The sequence below is a fragment of the Triticum urartu genome, chromosome 5 (assembly GCF_003073215.2).
Source record: "Triticum urartu cultivar G1812 chromosome 5, Tu2.1, whole genome shotgun sequence".
Lineage (NCBI taxonomy): Eukaryota > Viridiplantae > Streptophyta > Magnoliopsida > Poales > Poaceae > Triticum > Triticum urartu.
Window position 1 is genome coordinate 658,385,305 of NC_053026.1, and position 22,024 is coordinate 658,407,328.

At 43.7% G+C, this 22,024-nt stretch overlaps 1 long non-coding RNA gene across 2 annotated transcripts; it reads right to left on the bottom strand.

Annotated features, from left to right (window-relative positions):
- Nucleotides 1-3,790: 3,790 nt before the first annotated feature.
- Nucleotides 3,791-21,779, bottom strand: LOC125506577. Of its 2 annotated transcripts, XR_007282693.1 has the most exons (4): nt 21,654-21,779; nt 18,889-18,978; nt 5,576-5,752; nt 3,791-4,856 (listed from the first exon to the last, which is right to left on the bottom strand). It is a non-coding gene; the product is annotated as an uncharacterized LOC125506577 (long non-coding RNA). The 2 variants fall into 2 exon arrangements; XR_007282694.1 differs by lacking the exon at nt 5,576-5,752.
- Nucleotides 21,780-22,024: the final 245 nt, after the last annotated feature.

Sequence of the window (22,024 nt, forward strand, 5' to 3'; positions counted from 1 at the left end):
CAAATACCCAGGTGCTACTGCGAGCATTAGTAAGGTACACATCAATAACATGTATATCACATATACCTTTGTTCACCTTACCATCCTTCTTATCCGCCAAATACTTGGGGCAGTTCCGCTTCCAGTGACCAGTCTGCTTGCAGTAGAAGCACTCAGTTTCAGGCTTAGGTCCAGACTTGGGTTTCTTCTCCTGAGCAGCAACTTGCTTGCTGTTCTTCTTGAAGTTCCCCTTCTTCTTCCCTTTGCTCTTTTTCTTGAAACTAGTGGTCTTGTTGACCATCAACACTTGATGCTCCTTCTTGATTTCTACCTCTGCTGCTTTTAGCATTGCGAAGAGCTCGGGAATTGTCTTATCCATCCCTTGCATATTATAGTTCATCACGAAGCTCTTGTAGCTAGGTGGAAGTGATTGGAGAATTCTATCAATGACAAAATCATCTGGAAGATTAACTCTCAATTGAATCAAGTGATTATTATACCCAGACATTTTGAGTATATGCTCACTGACAGAACTGTTCTCCTCCATCTTGCAGCTATAGAACTTATTGGAGACTTCATATCTCTCAATCCGGGCATTTGCTTGAAATATTAACTTCAACTCTTGGAACATCTCATATGCTCCATGACGTTCAAAACATCGTTGAAGACCCGATTATAAGCCGTAAAGCATGGCACATTGAACTATCGAGTAGTCATCAGTTTTGCTCTGCCAGACGTTCTTAACGTCGTCAGTTGCATCAGCAGTAGGCCTGGCACCCAGCGGTAATTCCAGGACGTAACTTTTCTGTGCAGCAATGAGGATAATCCTCAAGTTACGGACCCAGTCCGTGTAATTGCTACCATCATCTTTCAACTTTGCTTTCTCAAGGAACGCATTAAAATTCAACGGAACAACAGCACGAGCCATCTATCTACAATCAAACATAAACAAGCAAGAAACTATCAGGTACTAAGTTCATGATAAATTTAAGTTCAATTAATCATAAAGAACTCCCACTTAGATAGACATCCCTCTAATCCTCTAAGTGATCACATGATCCAAATCAACTAAACCATGTCCGATCATCATGTGAGATGGAGTAGTTTCAATGATGAACATCACTATGTTGATCATATCTACTATATGATTCACGCTCGACCTTTCGGTCTCCGTGTTCCGAGGCCATATCTGTATATGCTTAGCTCGTCAAGTATAACCTGAGTATTCCGCGTGTGCAACTGTTTTGCACCCGTTGTATTTGAACATAGAGCCTATCACACCCGATCATCACGTGGTGTCTCAGCACGAAGAACTTTCGCAATGGTGCATACTCAGGGAGAACGCTTCTTGATAATTAGTGAGAGATCATCTTAAAATGCTACCGTCAATCAAAGCAAGATAAGATGCATAAAAGATAAACATCACATGCAATCAATATAAGTGATATGATATGGCCATCATCATCTTGTGCTTGTGATCTCCATCTTCGAAGCACCGACATGATCACCATCGTCACCGGCGTGACACCTTGATCTCCATCGTAGCATCGTTGTCGTCTCGCCAATCTTATGCTTCTACGACTATCGCTACCGCTTAGTGATAAAGTAAAGCATTACAGGGCGATTACATTGCATACAATAAAGCGACAATCATATGGATCCTGCCAGTTGCCGATAACTCGGTTACAAAACATGATCATCTCATACAATAGAATTTAGCATCATGTCTTGACCATATCACATCACAACATGCCCTGCAAAAACAAATTAGACATCCTCTACTTTGTTTGTTGCAAGTTTTATGTGGCTGCTACGGGCTTAAGCAAGAACCAGTCTTACCTACGCATCAAAACCACAACGATAGTTTGTCAAGTTGGTGCTGTTTTAACCTTCGCAAGGACCAGGCGTAGCCACACTCGGTTCAACTAAAGTTGGAGAAACTGACACCCGCCAGCCACCTGTGTGCAAAGCACGTCGGTAGAACCAGTCTCGCGTAAGCGTACACGTAATGTCGGTCTGGGCCGCTTCATCCAACAATACCGCCGAACCAAAGTATGACATGCTGGTAAGCAGTATGACTTATATCGCCCACAGCTCACTTGTGTTCTACTCGTGCATATAACATCAACACATAAAACCTAGACTCGGATGCCACTATTGGGGAACGTAGTAATTTCAAAAATATTCCTACGGACACGCAAGATCATGATGATGCATAGCAACGAGAGGGGAAAGTGTTGTCTACATACCCTCGTAGACCGACAGCGGAAGCGTTATGACAACGCAGTTGATGTAGTCGTACGTCTTCACGGCCCGACCGATCAAGCACCGAAACTACGGCGCCTCCGTGTTCTAGCACACGTTCAGCTCGATGACGATCCCCGGACTACGATCCAGCAAAGTGTCGGGGAAGAGTTCCGTCAGCACGACGGCGTGGTGACGATCTTGATGTTCTACCGTCGCAGGGCTTCGCCTAAGCACCACTACAATATTATCGAGGATTATGGTGGAGGGGGGCACCGCACACGGCTAAGAGAACGATCACGAAGATCAACTTGTGTGTCTAGAGGTGCCCCCCTGCCCCCGTATATAAAGGAGCAAGGGGGGAGGCCGGCCGGCCCTTGTGGGCGCGCCAAGGAGGAGGAGTCCTCCTCCTAGTAGGAGTAGGACTCCCCTCTTTCCTACTCCTACTAGGAGGGGGAAAGGAAGGGGGAGAGGGAGAAGGAAAGGGGGGCGCCGCCCCCCTCTCCTAGTCCAATTCGGACCAGAGGGGGAGGGGGCGCGCGGCCCACCCTGGCCGCCCCTCTCTCTCTCCACTAGGGCCCATAAGGCCCATTACTTCTCCCGGGGGGGTTCCGGTAACCCTCCGGCACTCCGGTTTTCTCCGAAATCATCCGGAACACTTTCGGTGTCCGAATATAGCCGTCCAATATATCAATCTTTATGTCTTGACCATTTCGAGACTCCTTGTCATGTCCGTGATCACATCCGGGACTCCAAACAAACTTCGGTACATCAAAATATATAAACTCATAATGAAACTGTCATCGTAACGTTAAGCGTGCGGACCCTACGGGTTCGAGAACAATGTAGACATGACCGAGACATGTTTCCGGTCAATAACCAATAGCGGAACCTAGATGCTCATATTGGCTCCCACATATTCTACGAAGATCTTTATCGGTCAGACCGCATAACAACATACTTTGTTTCCTTTGTCATCGGTATGTTACTTGCCCGAGATTCGATCGTCGGTATCTCAATACCTAGTTCAATATCGTTACCGGCAAGTCTCTTTACTCGTTTCGTAATACATCATCTCGCGACTAACTCATTAGTTACAATGCTTGCAAGGCTTATGTGATGTGCATTACCGAGAGGGCCCAGAGATACCTCTCCGACAATCGGAGTGACAAATCCTAATCTTGAAATACGCCAACCCAACATGTACCTTTGGAGACACCTGTAGAGCTCCTTTATAATCACCCAGTTACGTTGTGACGTTTGGTAGCACACAAAGTGTTCCTCCGGCAAACGGGAGTTGCATAATCTCATAGTCATAGGAACATGTATAAGTCATGAAGAAAGCAATAGCAACATACTAAACGAACGGGTGCTAAGCTAATGGAATGGGTCATGTCAATCACATCATTCTCCTAATGATGTGATCCCGTTTATCAAATGACAACACATGTCTATGGTTAGGAAACATAATCATCTTCGATTAATGAGCTAGTCAAGTAGAGGCATACTAGTGACGTTTAGTTTGTCTATGTATTCACACAAGTATTATGTTTCCGGATAATACAATTCTAGCATTAATAATAAACATTTATCATGATACAAGAAAATAAATAATAACTTTATTATTGCCTCTAGGGCATATTTTCTTCATTGAAGGGATGAGCAAAGTCTAGGGAATAGGGATGAAAGGGCTAGCAGCACACCACTGGTGCATGTCAGCATGTGATCCAGCCGGCTCTGGGGAATGGGCCGGGATGGAAATCAAACTAAATGCTTCTGGCTCGCTAGCGTCCTTTACGACTGCAGCTTAAGCTCTCCAGTGATCGTGCGTCTCGTGATCGTGCCTGCGCGTGCGCGTGGAGGGTGTCGCGTCGTGTCATTACGATCGGGTGCATGGTCGAAATCAAATGCCTCAGTCAGGCTACAATGCGTCCCGTGATCGCCAACTAGCCGGACGCAGCTTCAGTGACTTACTACACCTACCAAAGGCAGGTGCAGTTTATTCACCCAAGCTCAGTCCCCACTAGCCAGGGTTCATGGTCTTGCATGAACTAACACATTACTCCTACATGATAATCGAAACCATCGCATTATTATGGGTGAGGGCGTTTGGTTTTGCATGAACTAACACATTACTCCTACATGATAATCGAAACCATCGCATTATTATGGGTGAGGGCGTTTGGTCTTGCATGAACTAACACATTACTCTGGCAAACTAGCAAAAGAATGGCAATGCTTAACATTCAATCCAAGATCAGTTTTATGCGTTGTCAGAATTGCACATGTGTATGCGTTGTGGGTGGATTCAGATAACAGAAAAACAGATTAGTGTGTCCATAAAAAAGGTAAATTATTATTAGCTTACTAAATAAATGTTCCCATAAACAGTACATTTTAGAGCGTCTACAGTCGAACATATGTGACCTAGACTAGTTGGTGACTAGTAGCATAGGTAAGTGTGTCCGAATGGTCATGCAATAATATAATAGTAGTATATTCACCCCAAAGACGGGAAAGAGATGAGGTGAGTAGTAGCTCATACCCTGATTACTGACATTAACCCAGTCTTTAACTGCAGCACCCCTCTTCCTTCGCTGTTGGGGTCCAGATTTTGGGCCACCGCATAAGTTCTGTGAGTTAACACTGATACTATTGTAAATATATAATCACAATAAACAAGAATAGAAATTACACTGTAAGTTTGGTGAGTTAACACTGAAACTATTGTATATATATAATTACATTAAACCATAATAGAAATTACAGTTAACACTGGAACACTGCTGGTCAAGACAACATAGCATCATGGGTTAATTTGAAAAAATGCATCTGCTAACACATACCAAAGCACAAAGTCAAAGATTGATTTGAAATGGCTGAACAAAACAATAAAGAAATTCTGCACACAGGAAGGCATGCTATGCTACAGATCAGTAGCATCCTACCCAAACCAGTAGACCAAAATCCACCAAGCATTAGTAGAATCCTACCCAAATGAGCAGATCCAAGCAAAAACAGAAATCGACCGATGGACAAGGAACAAACCAACCATGACGATCCATAGAAGAAATTCATTGACACATACATAAATTAGGAGAAGCAAAAATTGAAGCAATTGAGGACATAAATCAGAAACAAAAACCAGATCAATGGCGAGTGGGACGGCACAAAAAGTGAAGCAATTGACACTGAGCCAAAAAGCAGAAAATGTACAGTACAATAGACAGTCAATGATGTAGATGTGTACCGTAAATTGGGCAACCTTCAGCCAAAAGTACAACTAAAAAATGACTGGAAATCATGAACTTCTATTCTGTAAATTTGAAGTATAAAAAATAGAAGTGCTTACATCTGCAAAGAAATCAGTAACTAGAACTTATCCACACTGTTGAACTCGCTGAAAAACATATCATTAGCATACTTTATCCTTAAGTTGGATGTGTCAGCACTTGAAAAGTGGTTAGTAACTTGAGTCCTTTTAGTCCACACTTCCATAAACTTGAATGTAAAGACGCCACAATCGTGCCTGATTTTTCACATGAATAAAGGTAGAAAAACAAAAAATAAGATACCAACAATGTTATCAAGAACAAAATATAAAAGGAAATCAGGAACCAGGTCAGCCATACTAAAAACCAAACACGGTACAACCCCCCCTAACACATCAACGGTCCAGATTAAAAGATACCCCTTCGTGAGAATAAGTGAGTAGGGGTAGGATGGGAAATCAAGGTGGGGGAGGCGTACCGCGGCGTAGCGAGGCGCGTGCCCGTACGGCCCGCTCTACGCCCGTACGGGGGCGGTGTACGCCGCGTGAGGAGGAGGTTGGGCCCACGCGTGCTAAACCTAATCCATTAATTCGGCACGGATTAGGCGAACCATTAACGCCGGCGCAGTGAGCCGTCCCGTCGCCGGCGTCGGTCCGCGGGCGGCGCGGATTCACACGCCGCCACCTGCACACGCCGCCGCTTGACCGCCCACGCACGCCGCCCTCATTAATCGCCGGCGCCGATTCGCACGCCGCCGCCTGCCCTTCTGCGCCCCTTCACCGCTCGGCGGCCCACCGGCATTGATCGCCCCACCCACCGCTACGCCCTATAAAAAGCAACTCGCGCCCTCCGTCGGCTCGTCGCACTGCCCTCGCCTCGCCTTCTCCCTCGTCGCCGGCGTCCTCCTCTTGCGCCCTCCACCTCCTCGCGCGCCGTGCCTCTTCCTCTCGCCGACGATGGCCTGCCCCAACTTGACGATGGAGGAGGCGGAGGAGCTCGCCCACTTCGGCATCCCCGCGGCGCCCGACGTGCGCCTACCGGCGACGTGGCGCCTGAGCGTTGACGGCGTCCCCGTTGCGCCGGTGCCCGAGGTCGGCACCCACCTCTTCGCCCGCGCCGTCGGCCTGTACAGGGCTCGCCTGTCGCCGGAGGAGCTCGCCGACCCCCGGTACGCCCCCAACAACCCTGGCTGGGCGGACCGCCTCGCCGACGATCAGCTGCGGCGTCTCCACGCCTACGCCGGCCCGCGCCCGCGCACGAAGCACAACCGCGCGCGGCGGCATGAGCTCTGGGACGGCCGCACCTTCGAGGAGGTGGTCGCGCCGTACCGCGCGCAGGCGGTCGCCGGCGTCGTGCCTGCTCCGCCGGGAGACGGCTTTGAGCTGTACCGCCGCGGCGAGGCGCGCTCGACCCGCGCCCGCGTCGACTTCGGCTTTCAGCTGTACCGCGGCACTATCCGCCTCGGCCCCGGCGATCGCCGTACGGCGGGCAGGAACGGCGCCGGGTCCAGCCGTACCGGGGGCAGGGACGGCGCAGGGTCCAGCCGCGCCCCTCCGCCCGAGCCGCAGTAGCAAGAGCCGGCGTTGGTGGCGGAGGCCGGCGACCCGGACGACATGCCGGGCTACCTGACGGCGCTCCGGGAGTCGGAGAACATGCTGCAGCCGCCGCCACTCGTTCAGGAGTACCTTCAGATCGCCCCGGGCGCCGTCCACCCGGAGGACCCGGAGGACTTTCCCGGGTACCACGCCGCGCTCGAGGACTCGATGGCTGCGCCGGCCGTGCCCGTGGTGCCCCTCGACGACAGCAGCAGCAGCAGCGACGACAGTGATAACGGCGACGGCCTGTATGACGAGGATGACTTCGGCGGCGTGGAGGACGAGTAGTTTAGGGTTTATTTGAAAATGTCGTTTAGTAATGTTTAATTATTTTCGTAATGTTCTTTGGTTAAGTTTTATTTCTAGTACTATGTAAAATATCTATGAAAACTCTAATGAAATATCGAGTGTTTGAATGGATGGTTTTTAAATGTTGTTGAACTATCAAGTGTTGAAATCGATACTGTTATTTTTAGTTTTAAAAAGAGTTGTACTGCAAGAAAAATGAGAAAATAATTAAACTAGAACAGTAAATATAAAACCAAACAATAAAAAATTGACATAATAAAAAACTATTTTATTGTAAAAAATAAAATTCAGAAAAAAAAGTAAACTTGAATTGGAAAAAACCTATGTAAACTAGAAAAGTAAATATAAAACCAAAAAATAAAAAATTGACATAATATTTGCAAAACAAGTTAGAAGATGTTTTTAAAAAAACTATTGTATTGTAAAAAAAATTTAGAAAAAAAAACTTGAATTGAAAAAAACCTACGTAAACTAGAAAAGTAAATATAAAACCAAAAATAACAAATTGACATAATACTCGCAAAACAAATTAGAAGATATATTTTAAAAAAATTGTATTGTAAAAATAAAATAAAAAATAAAAATTAAACTTGAATTGAAAAAAACCTATGAAAAAAATCTATTTAAACTGGTGCGGGCGAGCTCCGGCAGGCGAGGTGCGAGCGGCCTGCCGCGGCGCTGCGCGTTGACTGACGAGGTGGGCCGCTGTAAGGCGCGCGTGCGAGCGGCCTGCCGCGGCGCTGCGCGTTGACTGGCGAGGCGGGCCGATTTCAGTAGTCCTAGTGGGCCGCTGGAAGGCGCGCCTGCGAGCGGTCGAGGGCGCAGGGGCGGGGTGCATGGTTTCGTTTAGTCCCACCTCGCCCGCCGAAGGACGCCCAGACCGGCTTATATAGGCGGATTCAGCCACCCTATCAGATATGATAGATAGTAATAATGTGATTTGAGTTTGCATTGCCCGGGCAGCTCTGCCGCCGCTACCCGGACAGTGTTACACTTTTCGGGCAGCTGCGGTAGTGCTGCTAATGCATTGTAATTCAGATCACATCATTATTATGTATCTTATTTTTGATAGTTTAGTATTTTATGCAAAGTTCGTTTTATTAATACATAAAGTTTTGTAATATTTTTGTCCGGTCAGCGTCTTTGTTGTTTCAAATTCATGCATCATATTAAGAAGGTCAATTTTTAAATACGAAGAGCACGTTGCGTCACGTCCGGTCAGCATTTAAAGTGTTTCGACAGAAAAAATTATAGAAAATTCATAAAATGGCAAAAAGCCACGAAACTTGCCATGCATCCTATTCATGATGGTACAAGACTGTGGAAAAAAATTGGGTTCATTTGAAAGATGTCGAAAAATAAGTCGTTTTCGGACAAAGCCTTTGCTCCTACCCGAACGGTCTACGGAGAAGAAGGTCAATTTTTTGACATCTTCAGAATGGCCTGAAAGTTTGCATGTGAGTTAGTATGCCCACTCCCACACATAATCCAAAAATTTATGGTATTTCGATACGAAGAGCACGTTGCGTCACATCCGGTCAGCATTTAAAGTGTTTCGACCGAAAAAATTATAGAAAAATCATAAAATGGCAAAAAGCCACGAGACTTGCCATGCATCCTATTCATGATGGTACAATACTGTGGAAAAAAATTGGGTTCATTTGAAGGATGTCGAAAAATAACTCGTTTTCGGACAAGGCCTTTGCTCCTACCCGAACGGTCTACGGAGAAGAAGCCAAAAAAATAAGCCCGCCTGTGCGCTGGCAGTACTCAAAGTGCGCCTAATCGGTCCGGCCCGATCAAGCCGGGTGGCGAAATGGCCGGCCTTTCGGCGCAGCAATGGCGGCCAGCACAGGCCAACTGGGCAGCGGCGAGACGGGGCGGGGGATCAGAGGAATTCTGATAGGGCGGTGCGAGCTGGGCATATAAGGCGATCGCGGCGTGGTTCGGCGGGCGAGGTGGGACTAAACTTTAGTCCTCTCCGCCGACCCTGCCCCCGCACCGGGCGCACACTCTGGGCCGGCCCACGCGCGCCATCGCCCACAGTCAGTGGGCCGGCCATCGCGCGGCGTCTTTCGGCGGGCCAGGTGGGATTATTTGTTTTATTTATTTATTGTTTAAAAATGTTCATTTTTATTTGTTGTAAATGTTTTATAATTTATTTAATGTTCATTATTTATTTGTTGTTTGTTTTGCATTAATGGCTACAGTTGTTTTCATAATAGTAAAGTGTTATTTGTTATAATTTATAATTAATAATAATTTGGAAAATACTCATACATAAAATAAGTATTTGATATGAAATTTATTAAGTAGTTATGTTGGGAGACGTTTTCTGAGTATTTTCACGGAGAAAATCGTAGTAAATGCATCGAGTGTCGAAACACACCCAAATTTTGCAGGCGTGCTTGCGTGGCACACTGTAGCGCGTTAAAAAAAATCCCGACGTTTCATGGCTTTGCGAAAGAGAACACATACTGAATGCATGTCGCACCCCAGACCGACACCTCAGGTTTGTACTGTGAGTACATGTCAACATGGACGAAACGCACCCAACTTTTGCATGCGCGTGTGAGTGACCCCCACGGTCTCGCACGTGAGATTACGACGGAATCGGAGTACGAACGGAAGTCGCGTCACGTCGGGAGACGTTTTCTGGGTATTTTCACGGAGAAAATCGTAGTAAATGCATCGAGTGTCGAAACACACCCAAATTTTGCAGGCGTGCTTGCATGGCACACTGTAGCGCATCAAAAAAAAATCCCGACGTTTCATGGCTTTGCGAAAGAGAACACATACTGAATGCATGTCGCACCCCAAACCGACACCTCAGGTTTGTACTGTGAGTACATGTCAACATGAACGAAACGCACCCAACTTTTGCATGCGCGTGTGAGTGACCCCCACGGTCTCGCACGTCAGATTACGACGGAATCGGAGTACGAACGGAAGTCGCGTCATGTCGGGAGACGTTTTCTGGGTGTTTTCACGGAGAAAATCGTAGTAAATGCATCGAGTGTCGAAACACACCCAAATTTTGCAGGCGTGCTTGCGTGGCACACTGTAGCGCGTCAAAAAAAATCCCGACGTTTCATGGCTTTGCGAAAGAGAACACATACTGAATGCATGTCGCACTCCAGACCGACACCTCAGGTTTGTACTGTGAGTACATGTCAACATGGACGAAACGCACCCAACTTTTGCATGCGCGTGTGAGTGACCCCCACGGTCTCGCACGTCAGATTACGACGGGATCGGAGTACGAACGGAAGTCGCGTCATGTCGGGAGACGTTTTCTGGGTGTTTTCACGGAGAAAATCGTAGTAAATGCATCAAGTGTCGAAACACATCCAAATTTTGCAGGCGTGCTTGCGTGGCACACTATAGCGCGTCAAAAAAAAATCCTGGCGTTTCATGGCTTTGCGAAAGAGAACACATACTAAATGCATGTCGCACCCCAGACCGACACCTCAGGTTTGTACTGTGAGTACATGTCAACATGGACGAAATGCACCCAACTTTTGCATGCGCGTGTGAGTGACCCCCACGGTCTCGCACATCAAATTACGACGGAATCGGAGTACGAACGGAAGTCGCGTCACGTCGGGAGACGTTTTCTGGGTGTTTTCACGGAGAAAATCGTAGTAAATGCATCGAGTGTCGAAACACACCCAAATTTTGCAGGCGTGCTTGTGTGCCACATTGTAGCGCGTCAAAAAAAATTGCGGCGTGTTCGGCGGTGGCTGCCGTCGCTATAGGTTGGGCGCTATAGGTTCGGCGGTATCGGGCCTGGGCCTAGACGGCGGACGAATATTTTTTTTACTTTTACAGCGCCGTATACCGCCACGCACGGCGGAACCCTATCCACACCATTCGCCCCCCGTACGCCGCCCCGTGCCCCAGTCGCCCCCACCACGATCGCCCTACCACGATCGCCCTCAGGCGCGCAACGATCTCACCGCACGTGCGGCGCCGTCCATCGCTGTCCACAGTTAACGGCGCTCGTTGGCACAGACTGCCCCCACGCCCGCAGGCGCAGATCGCCGACGCTGGGCAGTCTGCTTTCGGCTCCGCCACAGCCGTTGTTCGGCGGCTGTCGCCCGGATTAAGGTCACGTTTCCCACCTCGAACAATTTATGTCGATGCTATTGCGTAATCATATGTATTAATAGGAAAATATTAACATGCAGTATGGATAACGATGGTGTGATTCCATGTTCCATAGAGAAGTGGATAAGTCTTGTTGACAGATTTACCACCGCTCAGCGATTTAGGTTCTACGAAACAGGCTTGGAAGAGATGTTGATCATTCGTCAGTACAAATGAGAGATTTTTTGCTGCATTTTATGTTGTTAGGTTATAACCCAAACAGCAAAAAATTCATGATACAAGAAAATAGTGGCAGTTAAGGCCTAATTTCACTTAGACCGGATGATGTGTTTTCAATATTTGGGTTCAAGAATGAAGGCGAGGATGTTTTTCGCATTCTTGCGACGGAAGGAAAAGAGTTAGTAAAGAAAATTCCTATTCAGTACGTTCACAAAAAAAATGGTCAGATAATGATAGATGACTTGATTCAAAAAATTGTGAGGAATAAATCCGCCGACGATGAATTTCTTCGGATGGCTGTTCTTGTTTTGCTTGGGACCATTATTGCACTCATGTCGGCTGTCTCCATACGAAAGGAGTACTACGCGTTGGTGCATGACGTGAAGCGGATAAGCACGTTGAATTTTAACGTGTTCACTTTGCGAACTTGTTTGACGGAGATTGGTAAACTCAAGGAGGACGGTCGTGTGAGGCAATGGCCATGTGGCAACCTAGCCCTACTCTAGGTATGCTATTAATTAATGCTATTTCATATTCCTTTAATTTATGTGTTTGTAACTTATTTTGTCTTTTGTTTTGTAGTACTTATATTGGGAGAAGGTGCAGCCAACCACCGGCCCGAAAAATGACCCGTTGTCGTTGCAAGTTCCCCTAATGAAAAATTGGACTGAATCTAAAGCGGAGAAACGAGACAAGTACGACCTGGAAAATGGTCGTGGCCATGGATTGGTAATATTATAATGCTTATTTACTTGTACATTGATTTTGCATTGAGAATGTTATGTACTCATGTTGTCGTTGCATACTCACTTTGCAGATTGATGACTGCATTACGAAGGAGTATAGAATGAAAAAACTTGCAGATGAACAAGCTGAAAGCAGTAAGAAACATAGTAGCCGAAAGTCATCCGTTACGGGAAAGAAAAAAGTGGACAACGTGTCCGAGGTCCCTGCTAATCTAATGCCTTTTATGGACCGGGTTATGAATGATATGAAGGAAATTCGTAAGGAATTATTTCATATGCCGGAGTTATGCGCACAGGTAAAAATGTAACAACTCTGCTATGCACTTTATTAAACTCGATAAATTAATAAAAAGATATAACATGTGAATGAGCTTACTTTTGCAGAGAGTGTTAGAGAAAATGAATAAAACAGGTGTACGGTACAAACCGGGCACAATGGCAGAGGATGAAGAAAATATGTATGGATAGAATAGTGAGTCCAGGTATGAAAACAAGTATCCTCAAAAAGAATTTCAGTATGATGACAAACACACACCTAATGGCCGAAATGGCAGTGGGCATTATGATTTGGATTCTGAAGAAGGGAATTCGTTCAAATTTAGTACTGGTCACTTGAGTAGCTTTAAAGATGAGAAGGAGGATCCTATAGAGGTCCCGGAGCAGTCAGAAAAAAAAGAAGCATCATCTCTAAAAACCGATGAAATAGAAGCTGCAAGATGGCAAGTCCCTCAAAATGAGCAAGAAGTGTCACAGGCCTTGTCAGATGGTAATAGCGAGGTAGAAGAGAAGAAGGTGGTGATTCCAGCGAAGCGAAAGCGGTGTGGGTCAAAGTACACGAAATCTCCTTATGTTAAAAAGACTCCGAGAAAACGTGTGAAACGTATCGCGAAAACGAGTAAGTTAAACATGCTATGAATATATTATTGGAAATTGTGTAGTATAAATTTGTACTTTAACTCTATTGACTTGTGTTGTAGAACTGTTTAATGAAACAACCCATCAATTTGATCATTCTGTGGATGATATGGTGCATGCCGCTGTGCAGTACGTGAAAGCGTACGAGCACTCACCAAAACATAAGAATCATGAAATATTCAACAACGGTAAATAAGGACTTTCTGCGGACCGAGTTTGCCAGATACTTAACCATGCATGGATATCCGATGATGTATGTATCTTTATTGTCATGCTTATGTCATGCGTTAAGTATGTTGCATCCATCTTAAATTTACTCATTTATTTCAGGTAATTGACACTTATGCGACGTACATATCAGATTCAAGTCTCGTCAAAGACAGGTATATTGTACCCACATATAGATCTTCCTGGTTATTGAACACTCGGTCAAAGTCAGTAAGACGAGGGAAATCAGTAGACGATCCAGAAGGTTTAGCACGTGCAAATGAACCTCTCAACAGATGCATGACAGAATATTTTGCAAAACCGAAGGTACCGTTTGTATTATAGAATTGTATTTTCATTACTATCTTATGTGAAAGCCGAGCTTACTAACAATATTTAAGTTATAAAATAGGCTTATTTTGCGTTAAATAAGGATAAAAACCATTGGATTACATGTGTTTTGCACACTAGAAAGAAAGAGTTTCAAATTCTTGATTCTTTGAGGGGGGAATTAAATATCTCTAAAGCTACCAGGATATTCGTTGAAAATTTTGTAAGTTGCGTATTCATGTGTGTACAATTAACCATACAATTTGTTTACCGTATGTAGCCAACGTGTTCATATTTTTTTGTCAGAGAGAGCAACTTGCAGGAGATATTGAAGATGCAAATGACAGTTCTATTATGTCGTTCCCGGATGTGTCCGCATGGCCTATAGTCCCCTACGACATGCCTCAACAAGAAGATGGGTGAGTTACATGTACCATGTGCTTTTGAAATATATTAATTGGTCAAATGCTATCTTACTTAACGTGCTTTCAAAATTGCACTTATGTTTTTTTAACATAGGAACTCATGTGGACTGTTCGTTCTTCGCTGTTTTCAATACTGGGACGGAGAAAAATTTATTACTCCTATTTCTCAGGTGGGTACATTTTAAGTAAGATAAATTAGTACATTATATCATATATAAGTGAAGAAAATAATATTATTTTTATTACTTTTCAGGAATCTATTGATAGTTTGAGAGAAAGAATGATAGCTGGAATTATTATGTCCCCCGAAAATAAGCTTACAGAAGTGAAGAACAAAGTAATTCGACTTGCGAAGAACAAACAAAAATAAAAATATCATACGACAATTCAATGTGATTGTCGAAATATTATTTGTTCATGACTGAGAATTATGTGTGGATGCTTTATTTCTTTATGTGAGTTTCAAATATTTTTAGCATGTCAAGTTTATATTACCTGGCAAATTTATTAAAAATATATTTTATCATTTCTTATTTTAGTATTTTATTTATAATTTATGTTCAATGAGTGTTCTCGTGAATAAACGATTTGTGGTTTTAAAATACTCTGACGATATATGACGATGATATCTCAGAGGCGAGCGCCGCACGTTTGGCGCTACATGGCGCACGTGGGCCGCGTCATCTGCCAGCGGGCGCGCGGCGCGCGACGCCCCAGGGTTGGCTGTTGCCGGCACCGAGGCTGATTCTACCTCGCCCCGCCGTGCCGCACGTTTGGCGATACATGGCGCACGTGGGCCGCATCATCTGCCAGCGGGCGCGCGGCGCGCGTCGCCCCAGGGTTCGCCGTTGCCGGCACCGAGGCCGATTCTACCTCGCCCCGCGTGTGCCCCTCTGCGCCCGAGGGCGGAGTCAGCCTCGGGATCGCCCCCGCGGCGCCTACCGGCGGCTGTGCAGTGCCTCAGGATCGCCGTCCGCGGGGCGCCTGTTAACGTAATTTTTTTAGGTTAAAGCAACCGGCGGCTGTGCAGCGCCTCTGATCGCCAAACATGCATGATTTATATACAAAATTATATATTGATACAAAAGAATATATATGATACATATCATGTTAAATTTATATAACGCATATCATATTATAACGTAAAATTTGTATGCCGCATATCATATTAAGAACAACGAGTATAGTGCCAACAAATATGACATAAGTAAACAGTGATTACAAGTCTTTCGTATCAATGTAACGAAACAAATATGTAAGTACTATTCTTTAAGACAACCAAATAAATCATCAACTGTAATCAAAAGTTGTTCTTTTTATTCAAACATTTCTTTGCTACGATCATCATGCCATGTTCCTGCATAGAAAGATTGTAATATACGTCAAAAATTTGTAAAGTATTAACTAAACAAGAAAATAAAGTTAATGAAATGGTGTGCTCATACTTTGGATTCTGAGGACAATTGTTTTTGAAATGACCATTTCCTCTGCATAAACCACATAGACGTATAGGTTTCTCATCAAAACCTTTGGGTCTACCGTTTGTAGTCACGCCAGGTTCCTTACCACGGCCTTTGTTATTCTGCCCTTTCGGTGCTCCTTTTGTATTGATTTTTTCTGGATCACCAACAAAAACATGATTTTGATTCGGCACAAAAGCATCATCATGTGCAACTGTATGCTGTCTCACGTAATCTTCCTCCTGAACATCCTTATTTGCTATCACATCCTCCAGAGCAGCCTTCAGTTTATCAAATAGAAATGGTTTATGACATGCCGCATGATTTGCTTCCGCAGACAAAATAGTCAACTCACTGTACTTAGTTCTCTCCTCAGTACCTGCCCATCCCCATGCGAAGAGATCGCTAGTGCGTTTCACGTGCAGTCCACCTCTAGCATTCTTGCTGAATCTTCGCAGCACTAAGCACCTAGGTAAGTCCTGCACGTTCAACCTGGCTAAAACATAAAGAACATGCTTGCATGGAAGACCTTTACGTTTCATACTATCACAACTGCACTTCACTGTTTCTTCTGAATTATTAGGTGTATAGTCCACTTTGAATCTCAGTTGCCTGTTATTTTTCTATGCCACTATGAATCTCCTACTGACGGCTCCACTCAGTCTATCTATGATCTCAAGATCCGCTGCCTTCTTCATTTCTTTCTGCAAGAGGTAAAAGTTCACCGTAGTGAAGTCACGGGCAGCGGCTTTTTCAATGCATTTGAAATCGTCGAGTACTGCTACAGGGAGTGTCTGTGTGGACAGGCAGTCGTCGTGTGACTTGTTCTCACGGAGCCGAACAATGCAGTTCTCATAATGCACAACCATATCAACAATTGTCATGCCAGAGTCAAGATGCATATGAAGGCAAGAGTTCAGACTCTCGCTCCTCTGGCTACTCCGCATACCAAGGAAGTACCCACCGGTCAGATATGATGCAGCCCATAGCCTTTTCTTCCGGTACATCCTACGCAACCATGTTTCAGTTTTCTCCGACTCCCATTTAGCTCTAAAAGGTGCCCATCTCGCCTCAAACTTATCATGTGTAGTGGCATAATAAATAAGAGCCCTGAACTCCTTAAGGGACTTGTGGTGGAGGTGTTTCTGCATGTTTTTCTCAATATGCCACGAACATAGTCGATGCCACACATCAGTAAGGACCTTCCTGACGGCCCTTATCATGGCTGCGTCTCCGTCAGTAATTACAGACCTCGGCTTCTTTTGACAATGAGCTCTTAAGAAAGTATGCAACAGCCAAACGTATGTATCCTCCGTCTCATCTGACACAACTGCACAACCGAACACAGTGGTGCAACGATGATTGTTTAGACCAACAAAAGGTATGAATGGCATTCCGTACCTATTCATCTTGTAAGTGATGTCGAAGACGATTACATCACCAAAGTCAAGGTAATCCCGACGTGACTGAGAATCACACCAGAACATGTTCTTCAGCTTTCCTTCTGCGTCGACAGTGTGCTCAAAGAAAAAGTCTAGATCCCTTGTCTTTCTCGTCATCATGATACCAATTGCAGTGTCTGCATCACCCTTTGCTAGCAACTTCATTTTCTCCCTATAACACATGTTATAAAGCTTCCTCCTCCCGAAACCAGCCAGTGCATATGATCCATACCTACTAACGAAGTTGTCATAAATCCAATGTTTTTTTAGCCCAGCACCTGCCATTGCTAAGATCTCGAGCTTCTGGTATTCCTTTATCTGATTATGAGATCGAAGATATATAACTTCATCTGGTCTAGCAAGAGTGTGACTATGATCATCGCTGAAACTGCTCACATACCAAATGGAGCGCTCTCTGTCAAGCTTCACAGTTAGATGGGCCTCACAATAGCACCGAGTCTCCGCTCTTAGCCTGCGCTTCTTCCCTTCCATGGTACAAAACTTGGCCTGTCGTTTCCCAGACCTTGAACAGAGAAACCTCCTCAACCGCCTATGTGCGTCGATACCCTTACTATATTTCAAGTTGTCCCTCCTAATGCTGAAGCCTCGCTTTTTCGCATAGTCGTTATAGAAATCATATGCCTCCTCGTCTGTCCTGAACGTCGTGGACATCACCGTCCAATGCATGTCCGGTGATTCTTGCTGGTATTCATCGTACCCAGTATCAAAATTGCACTCATCACCATCGGCATCATCGTCGTTTTCGCACGCGTCACCATCCTCGTCCTGAAAAAAATACAATGAACAGTATATGTCAGTAAGTAGTTGTATAAGGACTATCATATGTATTCACTTTCCACTACTTACTTTGCTCGAGCTGTTATTATAAGATGCATCGATATCGTTTTCGTCATTGCCATCATCAGAAAAATTCCACTGATAGTGCCCTTCCACTTCCATCTACGCAAATTGTAAATATGATATATAAGACTTGATGCGTATTTAATTTCACTTTAAAATAACGTACATAATTCTAAACCTACATGGCTTTCGCTTTCAGCATATGAATCATCTACATCCATATCCTCATTGTCATCATCCCCTCCTATCTGTTCACAGGCGAACATGTTATTGTCATCGCACATGTACCGAAGACCACCTCAAAACCAAATTACATATTGGTCTGGTTGGGTACAGCTAGGTAGATACGGTCAAATTGTTCGGAATCGATTTGTTTCCTCATCATGGGAGTAACAAAAGCATCCCAGAATCCTATGAAGTTTATAATACTTTGAATAAAATTTAAAATACAAGAGAAAATCTCAAAAGATTAAAAAAATAGTGCATTCAAAAAGGAAACTAATCTAGAAACAAATTGATTAGTAATGTACTAGCGGATGACAAATCTGCAAGTGAAATTAAGAATGCTCATCGAAAGCTAAATCAAGGAAAGCAAAGGGTCTTTCCTTCAAAGAAACGATGAAAGAAAACCAATGCTTTCGAATGGTTACAGGAAAGTATAGCTGCAAAAAGGAAGAAGAATATAAAGAAAAATGTATATAGAGGAAATAAGAAATAAAAAAAGAAAGGGCAATGACAAACACCAAAAAAGATAGCAGAAATTAAAGTACTTACATGGTTGGTCGTCCACATTGGAAATGCACCGTTAGCATCTTCAAAAGCATTTCAGATCAGTTCAGGCCCGGAATTATTCAAGACGATTTCCTTTAAAAGAGCAAAGAAAAACGACATTAAGATATTACCAGGAAGTTGCCTAGATGTCCATTAGGGCACGAAGTACCAAGTGAACGATATGAACAACAGGCCCTATCACATCTCACTGCTTCAATGCTAAAAAAAGACAAGAGTGTATGAGTACAAATGATAAAAAATTACACTGTATATTTGTACTGTAGGGTGATTAGGTAGGAACTTGGCAAAGTTTCAGACACAAAGGTAGATTCAGTATATGTTGACAGTGTGACTAGCTGCAACACTACCGAACAAAGACATTGTGATTTACAGTCTAATTAGCACTGTAATTTTACTGAAATTACACTGTAATTGCACTAACTATAAATACAGTAAATATCCTAGTATATGTAATAACAGTAAAAATATCATTGTGATTATCACTGGAAATTACATTGTAACAACACCGTAAATTATAGCGAAATTGCAGTAATTACAACAAAATAGCACAGTGTACACTGTGATTACTCTGAAATTACATTGTAACAATATAATTACAGTGCGATTAGTCTGTAATTTTAGAGGAAATTATACTGTAATTAAAATTAAATTACAGTCATGAAGTGATGTAACTTAGATGCAATACTACCCGAACACAAATAAATATAAATAAATGGTTCTAAAATGAATGCAAATACCAGCCAACAAAGACAAGCCACAAAGAAAAGATCTAAAATGCTTGTAGACCAAACATAGACAAACCCTCCAAAAAAATACTTTAACAGCTTGGTTGAGGGTAATTAGAGTTAGGGAATGGGAATTGAAGGGGCACGAGACTTCCTGGTAACATCCCATGTCTAATCTCAACACAACTCCCTCCTCTAAACTCCCATTCCCCTCCCCAACTATTGCTATACAAGCTGTAATTGCAATGAAAATTTCATTCTGATCTAGTGTACTTGCACTAAATATACACTGACAATAGCACTGTAAATAACCTGAAATTATACTGTAATTGTAATTGCAGTGATTGTAAAATTAACAATCCCAGAAGTTACAGTAACTCTGGTTATCTCTGGAAATTACACTATAACAACACTGTAATTACAGTGCTGCTACTCTACAATTTCAGAGGAAACTACACTGTAATTAAATGAAATTATAGTTATGGAGCTGCTATAACTTAGATGCAATTACTACCTAGAAACACATGCCAAATAGAAAAAATAGTCAGCAGAATCAGACGCCCAGGCCAGTGATAGAAAATCAAAAGGGGAATCAAATCCACCGCTACATCCATGCACCTACCGCTACAACTGCAACGAAATTGCCAGGAAAGTCCTCCGCTACAAATACACATACACCTATAAGTGCATCAAATGCCAGGGGAATCAACAAGCAACTAGATCTAGAAGAAATCCAATGGGGAAAGGGAGAAGACAAGGACAACCTACCGAAATCACAAGGTACTGGAGCGGAAATCTAGCTGAAGAAGAGCGGAAATCTACACTCTGGAGAAAACACACATTTACACAAAGTTCACGACAAACAACCAACTCATACCCCGTAGAACAACAGAGCAAATTCCACTACTAACACCACTAAAATTCTTATATGTAATTACACTGTATATTCACTCGATTACATCAAAAAATTACAGATAGATTACTCTGTAATTACAGAGAGATTAATCTGAAATTACAATAAAAAGATTACAACTAAAGAAGTAATTACAGCAAGAATACTCTGTAAATACAGAGAGATTACTCTGTAATTACAGAGAGATTAATCTGAAATTACAACAAAAAGATTACAGCTAAAGAAGTAATACAGCAAGAATACTCTGTAATTACATCAAAGATTACATCAACAATGAAATTGAAGTGCACTGCAATTACTATGAGATTGCATTGAAAGTACACTGGAACAAATGCAAGACTAAACCACTGAATTACAGTCAAAATGCACTCAAATAACAGTGCAATTACATATAATATTTACACTAAAACACACTAAAAATGCACTGACAACACACAGTAATTGCACTACCATAGTACAGATAAAATCCACTAAAAATTACACTGAAAACTAGAACCTACATGATAATTGACAGGTAACTTAAATGTGATTTGGAACCCTAAATGAGCATACAACTACAGAGCAAGAATAGAAAGTTTGATGCCTATTCAAACACAGAAACAAAACACTACTTAAAACTCTAATCTAAAAAAACTGAAAACACAACTTCATAGAAAACATAAAATGGCCAGGCGATCTAACACCTACAACAGGGCACTTCCAGGGTGTTCTACGGTGTCCCATTGTGAACCAACTGAGCATTTGCACATACATATACAAACAAAACGAGCCAGCCAATTCAAGGCAAAGAAGCCCTAATCCAAATGGCCATGCATAGTAAATGAATCCCCTATAGCAGATTAATCACTCCTGCAGCCTAATCCAAGTGCACGAACAGGACAGACCACATACAACTAAAGGGCGCGGGGCTATCACATTCAACTATCTAAAAGAACAAATCTGAGTGCCCTAACGATATACACATCAACAACAACAACAACCTAAACAAAAATCGATCTGAACTCAATCGATCTAAGGAGCAAGACAACACATCGAAAATGCAGAAAAGAAAGAAGGGGAGGGGAGATTGGGAGGGACGGAGCGCGAGGGAAGGGGGAGATACAGCACACCTCAAGGCGGGAGATGCAGTAGACATCAGCAGGCAGATGCGGCGGCGAGGGGATCTACAACATCGCCATGACTCTCTCTCTCCCTCTCTCGGATGCATGCTAGGAATGAGAAAAGGGAGGGCCGGAGGGGAAAAGGCAGCTACAGGGAGACAAAAAGAGAAAAAAAAAGGACCAACGGTTCGGCCAGCCAGGGAAAACAAAACGGGTCTCGCTTGCGCGCCCGATAAGACAACGAAGAGAACTGAAGCTAGGAATAAAACGGATTAGCACAAATCCCAGAACAGAGATCGAGCGGCTAGAAAAACGAATGAAGCCGAATTGTTTTCATCCGGCTGAAAAATAGCAAACCCGTCTTCTTATCTTATTCAAAA